This window comes from Bos mutus, chromosome 16 (genome assembly GCF_027580195.1).
Source record: "Bos mutus isolate GX-2022 chromosome 16, NWIPB_WYAK_1.1, whole genome shotgun sequence".
Lineage (NCBI taxonomy): Eukaryota > Metazoa > Chordata > Mammalia > Artiodactyla > Bovidae > Bos > Bos mutus.
Genome location: NC_091632.1, coordinates 78,679,958 through 78,694,256, shown reverse-complemented (window position 1 = coordinate 78,694,256; position 14,299 = coordinate 78,679,958).

Below are 14,299 nucleotides of genomic sequence, written 5' to 3'. Positions count from 1 at the left end.
AATTTATTCGAGATTCCCTTCTTAAGGTTCATTGGTCTCACTGCCTATTTTGTTGCTGGTAGAACACTGTTTTGACTGCTATGGCATTCTTATGTGTTTTGAACTCAGGAAGCCTTAAGGCCACATTGTTCTTTGCTCTCAAGATTGTTTTGTCTCTTTGGGTTACTTTTGGTTTCCATAAGTATTAGTATTTTGGAATGAATTTTCCATAATGTAAGAATGACATGAGGTGTTGTGAGAGGTTTCAATATGTATGTACATCACTTTTAGTAGCACAGGAAGTTCAACAACACTAAATATTCCAGTCTATGAATATGCTGCTGCTGCTGCTAAGTCACTTCATTCACGTCTGACTCTGTGCGACCCTATAGACGGCAGTCCACCAGGCTGCCCCATCCCTGGGATTCTCCAGGCAAGAACACTGGAGTGGGTTGCCATTTCCTTCTCTAATGCATGAAAGTGAAAAGTGAAAGTAAAGTCATTCAGTCGTGTCCAACCCTCAGCGACCCCATGGACTGCAGCCTTCCAGGCTCCTCTGTCCATGGGATTTTCCAGGCAAGAGTACTGGAGTGGGGTGCCATTGCCTTCTCCTATGTCATTCCAATTACTTGTCTCTTCTTTCTTTCAACAATGTCCTAGGATTATCAGTGCATAAATGTTTCACTTCCTAAGGAGACTTTTCAACTGCCTTGCTTGGGTCCTCTAGGGTCAGGGATGGGAAAGATGAGCTCACGAAGAGAGTGAAATTTCCTCCCTCCCCTCTGAACCTGCCCTCTGGTTACTTGTAGTACAGGAGTGCTGGGCCATGCCCTTCACCTCTGCCTATAAGTGAGCCCCCTACTGGGAATTTTCTTTGGATCTGAATGTTCACCTTACTACAGGAATGTCCACAAGGACTCTTCTAATGCCTGGTCTGGGTCCAAGAGCCCCAAATACCTACAATTGATCATCTCAGGCCATCCCACCTTCTGCAATAAAGAACAGCTACAACAAGCAGTTCAATGCCTTTTCCTTGTCTTTGGAGCTCTTAGAGCTGAACTTTCCAGTGAAGTAGTCACTAGTCAGATCTGCCTATCTATAATGAACATATTTCAAACAATAATTAACTTTAAATTAAAGAAACAACAAAAATCTTGCAATTGCTTTGTCACACTATCCATATTTCAAATGTGTCCATAAGAGTTGGAATTTCAGGTTGGTAAGCTTGAAGGTAAGAGCAAAACTTGGCCTGTAAAAGTGTAAGGTTGAAAAGTGATTCTCTCAGCATTTCTCTCTCAGGTGAAATTTTGCAACCATGATCAAAGTCTTGTTGAAAGGCTCTGACTCCACAAGGCACAGGAGAGGCTTGAGAATCCAGAGGGAAGACCAGGGAGATGCAGTGTGAGCCAAGCGGAGGAGGAGAGATGGATGGGTCAGCTTGTATAATAACTGTATTACTGCTCATGGTTGTCTTTCTCCAGAATGGAACTTGGAGAGTATTTGTCATGGTGATGTGGAACAGAATGCAACTCTAACGTGAGATTTGGAGAAACAGGGTTCCTGGACCACTCAGGTTGCACCTGCTTATTTTGAGATGAAGGAAGGTGAATATAAACTGAGGAAGAGAAGAAAAAGTATAGAATTGTGATTTGATTTTTTCATATTTTAATGATGAAATACAACTATGTGTCCATGTGCTTTATTGTGCTCTTCTTAGAGTCATCCCTTCTTGCTTTTCCATTTAAAAATGTCCTTTCTCACAAGACTCTTCTTTGGTTGCCTTTTCACTGCCAAATATGAAAGCTTGGCATCTGGTTAGTACCTGTAGGGTATTATGTACAAGGGACTTTGTCTTCATCTTTAAATGCTCCTATGATAATCATATCCTAGTGGGCACAAGTCTCATAGTTACTGAAGACCAAGTTGTTGCAGTGAGTGTCGGGTGGTGGGTGAGACGTGAACCCTCTCCCTCTGCATTTTCAGGATGTGTGGCTTGCCCTCATGTTTGTCCTCACTGTTTATTCCTCATATGAAGGGTGCTCTCAGGGTTGGATGAGTCAAAGCACACGTGCTCTGCCGTCCCTGCCTGGGCTGAGTCTCCTGGAGCTCATCTCAGCACCACACCTCCCCAAGGATGCTGTGTTGCGTGAGAGCAGTCCATGTGCAGCTGCCCCTAGAGACCAGCATGGCCACAGATTCTAGAGACTGTGAAGAGGCCGCTGGCTTTCTTTACACATTTGCTCTCACAGCCCTGCTGACCTGGTCTCCTGGGATTGACCAGACTTAGGTCAGAGACTCAGAGCAGCGGGACCTGGGGTGACTGCTCCCTTTAGAACACACTACTCCCTCTAGACAACCCTACCCTTGCTCCCCATACCCCAGTCCTGCCCACCCTGTGACTTTTCCTGAGACGTTCCCAGGTGTCATCTTCCCAGTCCTTGAAAGATTGGGGTAAACCCTGGCAGGTGCTGTGTGTATATGAAGCTTCACTATCTGTAGAACTTTTGGGGCACCATTTCATACTAAGATAATTTGGACACTTTAATTTTAATATTATTTTCATTCTAAGGGGCTAAGAGTCTTATGCAGTTGTCTTGAGAATTAAGTTTCTCCCAGTTTTCTAAAGTTATCTCAGGCATAGGACACTTATTGGTTACCTGAAGTTGGTTGGGTGTCTAGTCTGTTGTGAAAAATGTTACAGTAAATTTAGGACTGCATATATTGCTCTGTGATGCTGATTTAATTTCCTTTGCATATATATCCAGAACTGTGTTTGCTGAATCATATGATATTGTTTATACTTTTATAAGGAACCTTTATACTGTTCTTTGTGGCTCAGCTGCCAAAGAAACCACATGCAATGTGGGAGACCTAGGTTCAGTCCCTGGGTTGGAAAGATACCCTGGAGAAGGGAAAGGTTACCCACTCCAATATTCTTGCCTAGAGAATTCCATGGACTGTATAGCCCATGGGATGCAAAGAGTTGGACATGACTGAGCGACTTTCACTTTCCACAAAATAGCTGTACAATTTACATTCCTACCAGAAGTGTACAAAGGTTTCAGCTCCCCACATCATGGCCTTAACCTCTGAATTTTTTGCCTTTATCATGCACAACCTAACAGGGCATGACATGTTGATTTGCATTGCTCTGATGATTAGTGAGGTTGAAAACCTTTTCCTGTGTATATTATCCATTTGTAAGTCTTGTTATGCAAATGTCTATTTAAGTCTTTGCACAGTCCTCAACTTGTTTATTTACCATTTTAATTTTTTGTTTGTTTTGCATTTGATTGTGGTATTTTCTTATATATTTTGAGTATGAGCTCTTTATCTGATATTTGGTTTGTAATTTTTTTGTAGGTTATCTTTTTGTCCAACTGATTATTGAAGAAAATACCCTTTCCTTATTTTGTTGTCTTAGAACCTTGGCGAATTTCATTTGACTATGTATCCATGAGTTTACTTGAGGCCTTTTATTTTGGTCTTTAGGGCCATGCGTCTGTTTCTGCCAGTATCATACAGCTTTAAATCCTATATCTTTGTAATGTATTTTGGAATCAGAGGTGAGAAATTTGATATTTGTTCTCAAGATTATTTTGTCTATTTGAAGTCCTTAGTGGTTCCGCATATATTTTTTGGACTTGTTTTTTTTCCCCCATTTCTATGAAAATCACATTAACATTTTGATTGGTGTTGCAATGAATTTATACTTAGCTTTCGGTAGTGTACAAATGTCAACAGTAGTAACTCTCATCTATGAGCAAGATATGTCATTTCAGTTCCTCGTGCCTTGTTTCACTCTCTCAGTGTGGTGGGTAGTGTTCATTGTGCTGGTCATATCTCTCTGAATGCCCTGTGTCCCTCCCTCCCTGATCTCAGAGTCAGTGGTGGAGGGATGGGCTCGTGAGGAGACGCAGTGTCCCTCTTTCCCTCCTCACCTCTTGTCTGATGATGTTCAGCACAGGCACCCTGGGCCCTGTGTTCATACCTGTGCCCTCAAGAGGAATACCTGCTGGGAATTCCTCTAAGATCTGGATGTTGACATTGTTGTTTTTGTCCCAAAAGCTCATGAGTACCTGGGATTTGTGCATGAGCCCAGGAAATACCTATAAAGAAATCACCAAATCAGGCCAGACAAATACTCTGCAGAAGCTGTTAGGCTACACTTCACAGGCTTGCAAGCCCTGTACTTGCCTGGACTTGAGGCCAAAGAAAGATACCGGAGTCAATGACAGAAAAAGCAAAGGAAAATAGATGGGATGTTCTGCATGTCTGAAATGAAAGGGTCCTGGAGAGACACCAACTATGGTAGCAGGTAACAGGCAGAACACAGCAGCAGCATTCTTCACCCTGGGGGGAATAGGGAGTCTACCAGTTAGTTGCAGGGGAAATTAAAGCATATTGGCTCATTGGTTAGCAGGGAAATCAATAGAGGACCACATCCCTCTTAGCCTTTCAGGCTAAAAACTTTCATCAGGCACAAGTCTTTCCTTTGTTAATCAATCAGCAAACATCCATCTTGAAATGGCCAGACAATGCAGGTAAAATAGCAAGGAGCAGGATGCTTGCATTCCATATATATTGTACTGGCTGTGCTGGGTCTTGGTTGCTGCACAGGCTTTTATCTGCTTGTGAAGAGTGAGGCCTACTCTCTAGTTGTGGTGCACAGGTTTCTCAGTGTGGCGTCTTCTTTGTTCCAGAGCATGGGTTCTAGGGCTCTCAGACTTCAGTTTTGGCATATGGGCTCAGTGGTTGCTGCTCCTGGGATCTAGAGCACTGGATCAATAGTCATGGCCCACAAACTTAGTTGCTCTGCGGCATGGGTATCTTCCCAATCAGATATCAAGCTTAATGAACAAATTCCATTTCAGGATCCACCTTACTGGGTCAATCGTAGCTTCATTTAATAGTATATCTCACCTCTTAGTAGGTCTTATGGCATTTCGATTGGTTGTGATTCATCACTCTGCCACTTCCCTCATTCAAACTCTTTCATATTAAAGCCTCAGAATGAGTCATCGCCCCTCACCCGAGACATCTAGTCCTGGGGTTGGAGGCTCCTTCCTTCTGCAGGGAGCCCCTGTTGGTACCCACATGCCACACCCAGTTCTAGAGAAATCTGAGAAGGGAGGAGCCTCCAGGCATAGAGGAAGTTCAGTCCAGTTTTGCCTCGTAAGTTTTGATGTGTCCAGTCAATCCTGTTAACTCCATGCACCCTGTTGTACAGCATGTCTCTGGAACTTATCCATTGCAATTAAAACTTTGTAACTATTGAACAGACACTCTTGATAACAGACACTCCCTGTATCAACCTCCTTTCAGCTCTTAGAACCACCCATCTACTCTCTGCTACCCTGAGTTTTCCTTTAGATACCTCAGTTAAATGAACACATGCAGAATTTGTCCTCCTTTGACTGGCTTATTTCACTCTTACTAATACCCTTATGGCAGAAAGTGAAGAAGAACTAAAAAGCCACTTGATGAAAGTGAAAGAGGAGAGTGAAAAAGTTGGCTTAAAGCTCAACATTCAGAAAATGAAGGTCATGGCATCCAGTCCCATCACTTCATGGGAAATAGATGGAGAAACAGTGGAAACAGTGTCAGACTTTATCTTTTTGGGCTCCAAAATCACTGCAGATGGTGATTGCAGCCATGAAATTAAAAGACGCTTACTCCTTGGAAGAAAAGTTATGACCAACCTAGATAGCATATTGAAAAGCAGAGACATTACTTTGCCAACAAAGGTCCATCTAGTCAAGGCTATGGTTTTTCCAGTGGTCATGTATGGATGTGAGAGTTGGACTGTGAAGAAAGCTGAACGCCAAAGAATTGATGTTTTTGAACTGTGGTGTTGGAGAAGACTCTTGAGAGTCCCTTGGACTGCAAGGAGATCCAACCAGTCCATTCTGAAGGAGATCAGTCCTGGGACTTGTTTGGAAGGAATGATGCTAAAGCTGAAGCTCCAGTACTTTGGCCACCTCATGCAAAGAGTTGACTCATTGGAAAAGACTCTGATGCTGGGAGGGATTGGGCACAGGAGGAAAAGGGGATGACAGAGAATGAGATGGCTGGATGGCATCACCGACTCGATGGACATGCCTTTAAGTGAACTCCAGGAGATGGTCATGGACATGGAGGCCTGGCGTGCTGCGAGTCATGGGGTCACAAAGAGTTGGACACGACTGAGCGACTGAACTGAACTGAACTGAATGTCCTCCAGCTTCATGCGTATTGCTGCAAATGACAGGATTTCCTGATTTTTTAGACTGACTCACATTCCACTATACATGTACACCACATTTTCTTTATTGATTCATCAGCTTTTGGGCACTAGGCTGTTTTTTTTATCTTGGTTGTTTAACACAGTTTAGCAATGGACATGAGGTTGTAGATCTCTCCTGGACTTTCTAGTTTTATCTCCTTTGGACATAAACTCTAGTGAGCAGTTGCTGCATCTTATAATATAGTTTTCTTAGTAATTTTTTCAGGGACCTCCACTGTTTTCCATAATGGCTATGCCATTTTAAATTCCTACCAACAGGGTACAAAATTTCTACTTCTCCACATCCTTGCCAACATCTGTTTTATATATATAATGTGCATTCTGAAAGATGATATCTCCTTTTGACTTGGTTTCCATTTCTCTGATACTGACTGATACTGAGCACTTTTCCTATATGTATTGATCACTTCAATGTCTTCTATGAAGAAATGTCTATTGAAGATCTTTACACATTTTAAAAACTTAATTATTTGCCTGCTGTTGTTTGCAAGTTGAGTTGTACTTGTTTCTTACATATTCTGTATATTGGACCCTTATTCAGTTACAAAGTTTGCAGATACTTCCTCTCATTATATAAGTTGCCTTTTCATTCTGTTGATTGTTGAGGAGAATATTCTTTCTTCACTTGTTAATTTTGGAACCCTGACAAAGATCATTTGTCCACACATGACAATGATCCAGTGGCAAAAACAAACAAACAAACAAACAAACAAAAAACTTATGACCTGTAATCTTCTAAATTAAAATATCTATTGATGCTACAGATTTTGAAGAACATACTGCAAAATATTTCGGTGAAACTACACAGTCAGAGTAGCTACATCAGATGTCCTTACTAATTTGAAGATCTCATAGTGAAGAAAAGGAGAAATACAATACAGGCCAAGGAACCACAATTCTTCTGTGGTTACTCTGTCTCTTATTTCTTGGAAATGCATAAAATACATCTACCTGAAATTAAATTCTCCATTTAGCACTGGCAGCTTCAACCAGCACATTTAGCACCACCGAGAGGAGCTACCCCACATCCAAGGTCAGGGGTGGTGGCTGAGAGGAGCTACCCCACGTCCGAGGTTAGGGGCAGCGGCTGAGAGCAGTTACCGCATGTCCGAGGCCAGGGGCTGTGGCCGGGAGGAGCAATCCCACCTCCAAGGAACTGTGGCTGCACGGGCGGAGGAGGGCCTAGAGGAGCTATTTCATGTTCAAGGTCAGAAGGGGCAGCGGTGAGGAGATACCCCTCATCCAAGGTAAGGAGCAGCGGCTACGTTTTGCTGGAGCAGCCGTGAAGAGAAACTCCACACCCAAAGTAAGAGAAACCCAAGTAAGACGGTAGGTGTTGCAAGAGGGCATCAGAGGGCAGACACACTGAAACCATACTCAAAGAAAACTAGTGAATCTAATCACACTAGGACCACAGCCTCGTCTAACTCAATGAAACTAAGCCATGCCTGTGGGGCCACCCAAGATGGGCGGGTCATGGTGGAGAGGTCGGACAGAATGTGGTCCACTGGAGAAGGGAATGGCAAACCACTTCAGTATTCCTGCATTGAGAACCCCATAAACAGTATGAAAAGGCAAAAGGATAGGATACTGAAAGAGGAACTCCCCAGGTCAGTAGGTGCCCAATATGCTAATGGAGATCAGTGGAGAAATAACTCCAGAAAGAATGAAGGGATGGGGCCAAAGCAAAAACAATACCCAGCTGTGGATGTGACTGGTGATAGAAGCAAGGTCCGATGCTGTAAAGAGCAATATTGCATAGGAACCTGGAATGTCAGGTCCATGAATCAAGGCAAATTGGAAGTGGTCAAACAAGAGATAGCAAGAGTGAATGTTGACATTCTAGGAATCAGCAAACTGAAATGGACTGGAATGGGTGAATTTAACTCAGATGACCATTATATCTACTACTGTTGGCAGGAATCCCTCAGAAGAAATGGAGTGGCCATAATGGTCAACAAAAGAGTCCAAAATGCAGTACTTGTATGCAATCTCAAAACGGACAAAATGATCTCTGTTCATTTCCAAGGCAAACAATTCAATATCACAGTAATCCAAGTCTATGCTCCAACCAGTAACGCTGAAGAAGCTGAAGTTGAATGGTTCTATGAACACCTACAAGACCTTTTAGAACTAGCACCCAAAAAGATGTCCTTTTCATTACAGGGGACTGGAATGCACACGTAGTAACTCAAGAAACACCTGGAGAAACAGGCAAATTTGGCCTTGGAATACAGAACGAAGCAGGGAAAAGACTAATAGAGTTTTGCCAAGAAAATGCACTTGTCATAGCAAACACCCTCTTCCAACAACACAAGAGAAGACTCTACACATGGACATCACCAGATGGTCAACACCAAAATCAGATTGATTATATTCTTTGCAGCCAAAGATGGAGAAGCTCTATACAGTCAACAAAAACAAGACCAGGAGCTGACTGTGGTTCAGATCATGAACTCCTTATTGCCAAATTCAGACTGAAATTGAAGAAAGTAGGGAAAACCACTAGACCATTCAGGTATGACCTAAATCAAATCCCTTATGATTAGACAGTGGAAGTGAGAAATAGATTTAAGGGACTAGATCTGATAGATAGAGTGCCTGATGAACTATGGACTGAGGTTCGTGACATTCTACAGGAGACAGGGATCAAGACCATCCCCATGGAAAAGAAATGCAAAAAAGCAAAATGGCTGTCTGGGGAGGCCTTACAAATCGCTGTGAAAAGAAGAGAAGTGAAAAGCAAAGGAAAAAAGGAAAGATATAAGCATCTGAATGCAGACTTCCAAAGAATAGCAAGAAGAGATAAGAAAGCCTTCCTCAGCAATCAATGCAAGCAAACAGAGGAAAACAACTGAATGGGAAAGACTAGACATGTCTTTAAGAAAATTAGAGATACTAAGGGAACATTTCATGCAAAGATGGGCTCGATAAAGGACAGAAATGGTGTGGACCTAACAGAAGCAGAAGATATTAAGAAGAGGTGACAAGAATACACAGAAGAACTGTACAAAAAAGATCTTCATGACAGAGATAATCACAATGGTGTGATCACTCACGTAGAGCCAGATATACTGGAATGTGAAGTCAAGTGGGCCTTAGAAAGCATCACTATGAACAAAGCAAGTGGAGGTGATGGAATCCCAGTTGAGCTCTTTCAAATCCTGAAAGATGAGGCTGTGAAAGTGCTGCACTCAATATGCCAGCAAAATTGGAAAACTCCGCAGTGGTCACAGGACTGGAAAAGGTCAGTTTTCATTCCAATCCCAAAGAAAGGCAATGCCAAAGAATGCTCAAACTACCACACAATTGCACTCATCCCACACGCTAGTAAAGTAATGCTCAAAATTCTCCAAGCCAGGCTTCAGCAATACATGAACCATGAACCTTCATATGTTCAAGCTGGTTTTAGAAAAGACAGAGGAACCAGACACCAAATTGCCAACATCTGCTGGATCATGGAAAAGGCAATAGAATTCCAGAAAAACATATATTTCTGCTTTATTGACCATGCCAAAGCCTTTGACTTTGTGGATCACAATAAACTGTGGGAAATCCTGAAAGAGATGGGAATACCAGACCACCTGACCTGCCTCTTGAAAAACCTATATGCAGGTCAGGAAGCAACAGTTAGAACTGGTCATGGAACAACAGACTGGTTCCAAATAGGAAAAGCAGTACGCCAAGGCTGTATATTGTCACCCTGCTTATTTAACTTATATGCAAAGTACACCATGAGAAACGCTGGGCTGGAAGAAGCACAAGCTGCAATCAAGATTGCCAGGAGAAATATCAATAACCTCAGATATGCAGATGATGTCACCCTTATGGCAGAAAGTGTAGAGGAGCTAAAAAGCCTCTTGATGAAAGTGAAAGAGGAGACTGAAAAAGTTGGCTTAAAGCTCAACTTTCAGAAAATGAAGATCATCACATCTGGTCCCATCACTTCATGGGAAATAGATGGGGAAACAGTGGAAACAGTGTCAGACTATATTTTTTTAGGCTCCAAAATTACTGCAGATGGTGACTGCAGCCATGAAATTAAAAGACGAATACTCCTTGGAAAGAAAGTTATGAACAACCTTGATAGCATATTGAAAAGCAGAGACATTACTTTCCCAACAAAGTTCCATCTAGTCAAGGCTATGGTTTTTCGAGTGGTCATGTATGGATGTGAGAGTTGGACTGTGAAGAAAGCTGAGCGCTGAAGAATTGATGCTTTTGAACTGTGGTGTTGGAGAAGACTCTTGCGAGTCCCTTGGACTGCAAGGAGATCCAAGTTGTCCATTCTGAAGGAGATCAGCCCTGGGATTTCTTTGGAAGGAATGATGCTAAAGCTGAAACTCCAGTACTTTGGCCACCTGATGTGAAGAGTTGACTCATTGGAAAAGACTCTGATGCTGGGAGGGATTGGGGGCAGGAGGAGGAAGGGACGACAGAGGATGAGATGGCTGGATGGCATCACTGATTCGATGGACATGAGTCTGAGTGAACTCCGGGAGTTGGTTATGGACAAGGAGGCCTTGCGTGGGGTGATTCTTGGGGTCGCAAAGAGTCAGGCACGACTGAGCAACTGAACTTAAATGAACTGACTGAAGTTGATCATTATAGTAGCAATATTATAATGTAACTTAAAATGTTTGTTTGAAATTTCTGGTTTTGACTCGGAAATAAGAAGGCCCTGAGAACTGAGTTGTAACTTTGATAGTTTCCTATTAACCTGATTATATCCCATCTCTCTTTCACCACTTTCCTCTCCTTTGGAGAAATCACAGGACTCCTCTCTTTGTTCTTTAGTCACTAAGGCATGTCTGACTCATTTGTGACCCCATGGACTCCATGCTGACAAGTTTTTCTGTTCATGGGATTTACCAGGCAAGAATACTGGGTAGGGTTACCATTTCATTCTTCAGAGGATCTTTCCAACCCAGTGATTGAATCGAGTCTCTTCCATTGCAGGTTGATTCTTTTTTTTTTCTTTTTTTTTTTTAATTTTATTTTATTTTTAAACTTTACATAATTGTATTAGTTTTGCCAAATATCAAAATGAATCCGCCACAGGTATACATGTGTTCCCCATCCTGAACCCTCCTCCCTCCTCCCTCCCCATACCATCCCTCTGGGTCGTCCCAGTGCACTAGCCCCAAGCATCCAGTATCGTGCATCGAACCTGGACTGGCAAATCATTTCTTACATGATATTTTACATGTTTCAATGCCAGTCTCCCAAATCTTCCCACCCTCTCCCTCTCCCACAGAGTCCATAAGACTCTTCTATACATCAGTGTCTCTTTTGCTGTCTCGTACACCAGGTTATTGTTACCATCTTTCTAAATTCCATATATATGCGTTAGTATACTGTATTTATGTTTTTCCTTCTGGCTTACTTCACTCTGTATAATAGGCTCCAGTTTCATCCACCTCATTAGAACTGATTCAAATGTATTATTTTTAATGGCTGAGTAATACTGCATTGTGTATATGTACCACTGCTTTCTTATCCATTCATCTGCTGATGGACATCTAGGTTGCTTCCATGTCCTGGCTATTATAAACAGTGCTGCGATGAACTTTGGGGTACACGTGTCTCTTTCCCTTCTGGTTTCCTCAGTGTGTATGCCCAGCAGTGGGATTGCTGGATCATAAGGCAGTTCTATTTCCAGTTTTTTAAGGAATCTCCACACTGTTCTCCATAGTGGCTGTACTAGTTTGCATTCCCACCAACAGTGTAAGAGGGTTCCCTTTTCTCCACACCCTCTCCAGCATTTATTATTTGTAGACTTTTGGATCGCAGCCATTCTGACTGGTGTGAAATGGTACCTCATAGTGGTTTTGATTTGCATTTCTCTGATAATGAGTGATGTTGAGCATCTTTTCATGTGTTTGTTAGCCATCTGTATGTCTTCTTTGGAGAAATGTCTATTTAGTTCTTTGGCCCATTTTTTGATTGGGTCGTTTATTTTTCTAGAGTTGAGCTGTAGGAGTTGCTTGTATATTTTTGAGATTAGTTGTTTGTCGGTTGCTTCACTTGCTATTATTTTCTCCCATTCTGAAGGCTGTCTTTTCACCTTGCTAATAGTTTCCTTTGATGTGCAGAAGCTTTTAAGGTTAATTAGGTCCCATTTATTTATTTTTGCTTTTATTTCCAATATTCTGGGAGGTGGGTCATAGAGGATCCTGCTGCGATGTATGTCGGAGAGTGTTTTGCCTATGTTCTCTAGGAGTTTTATAGTTTCTGGTCTTACGTTTAGATCTTTAATCCATTTTGAGTTTATTTTTGTGTATGGTGTTAGAAAGTGGTCTAGTTTCACTCTTTTACAAGTGGTTGACCAGATTTCCCAGCACCACTTGTTAAAGAGATTGTCTTTAATCCATTGTATATTCTTGCCTCCTTTGTCAAAGATAAGGTGTCCATATGTGCATGGATTTATCTCTGGGCTTTCTATTTTATTCCATTGATCAATATTTCTGTCTTTGTGCCAGTACCATACTGTCTTGATAACTGTGGCTTTGTAGTAGAGCCTGAAGTCAGTAGGTTGATTCCTCCAGTTCCATTCTTCTTTCTCAAGATCGCTTTGGCTATTCGAGGTTTTTTGTATTTCCATACAAATTGTGAAATTATTTGTTCTAGCTCTGTGAAGCATACTGTTGGTAGCTTGATAGGGATTGCGTTGAATCTATAAATTGCTTTGACAAAATTCAACATCCATTTATGATAAAAACTCTCCAGAAAGCAGGAATAGAAGGAACATACCTCAACATAATAAAAGCTATATATGACAAACCCACAGCAAACATTATCCTCAATGGTGAAAAATTGAAAGCATTTCCTCTAAAGTCAGGAACAAGACAAGGGTGCCCACTTTCACCATTACTATTCAACATAGTTTTGGAAGTTTTGGCCACAGCAATCAGAGCAGAAAAAGAAATAAAAGGAATCCAAATTGGAAAAGAAGAAGTAAAACTCTCACTATTTGCAGATGACATGATCCTCTACATAGAAAACCCTAAAGATTCCACCACAAAATTACTAGAAATAATCAATAACTATAGTAAAGTTGCAGGATATAAAATCAACACACAGAAATCCCTTGCATTCCTATACACTAATAATGAGAAAACAGAAAGAGAAATTAAGGAAACAATTCCATTCACCATTGCAATGGAAAGAATAAAATACTTAGGAATATATCTACCTAAAGAAACTAAAGACCTATATATAGAAAACTATAAAACACTGGTGAAAGAAATCAAAGAGGACACTAATAGATGGAGAAATATACCATGTTCATGGATTGGAAGAATCAATATAGTGAAAATGAGTATACTACCCAATGCAGGTTGATTCTTAACTACTGAGCCACATGGAGGACTCATTTCCGTCTCTATAATGCCTTGCCCTGGGACAGAACTTAGCAAAAGGATGCTGATTGCTTCAGAAGCCACAGACTCTCACTACTGCAGACTCATGGCTAGAACATGATTTCAGCAGAACATATAGCATTGAATATAAATCTTGCCCTAAGGAAGAGCTATTATACATCCTGAAAATTTTTTGATATTTTAACAACTGAGTTTATTTGGATGCGCTACATGGGATCCCTGTGTGCATGCGTCCTCACGCCAATGGTAGGACAGCTCTAGACAGTCAATGTTCTAAATTTGGAGATCAGGGTGGAAATAGAAGAAGTTGAGACTTGTGCATATAAAGACAGGACTGTGGGCTCTGCAAAAGTATTCTGCCATGATAGAGTGGTTTTTCACTCTAATTTTCATGCTCTTTGAGCATTTTGGAAACCAGTATGGCATCTCCAGTGCAGTGAGAACTATGCTTATTGTTTTGAAGAACATGTGTGTGTGTGTTTAATCTAAGATCACAACTATTCCAAGGAAATAGATAAGGATCTAAGTGCCCTGTTCATTTCCCGATACACTCCACATCTAAATCACAGGAAGATTTCCTTTCTTATCTCTACTCAGTTGTTTATTTATCTTGGTCACAGAATAAAAAGACGGGAGATGGGTGTGTCTGAGT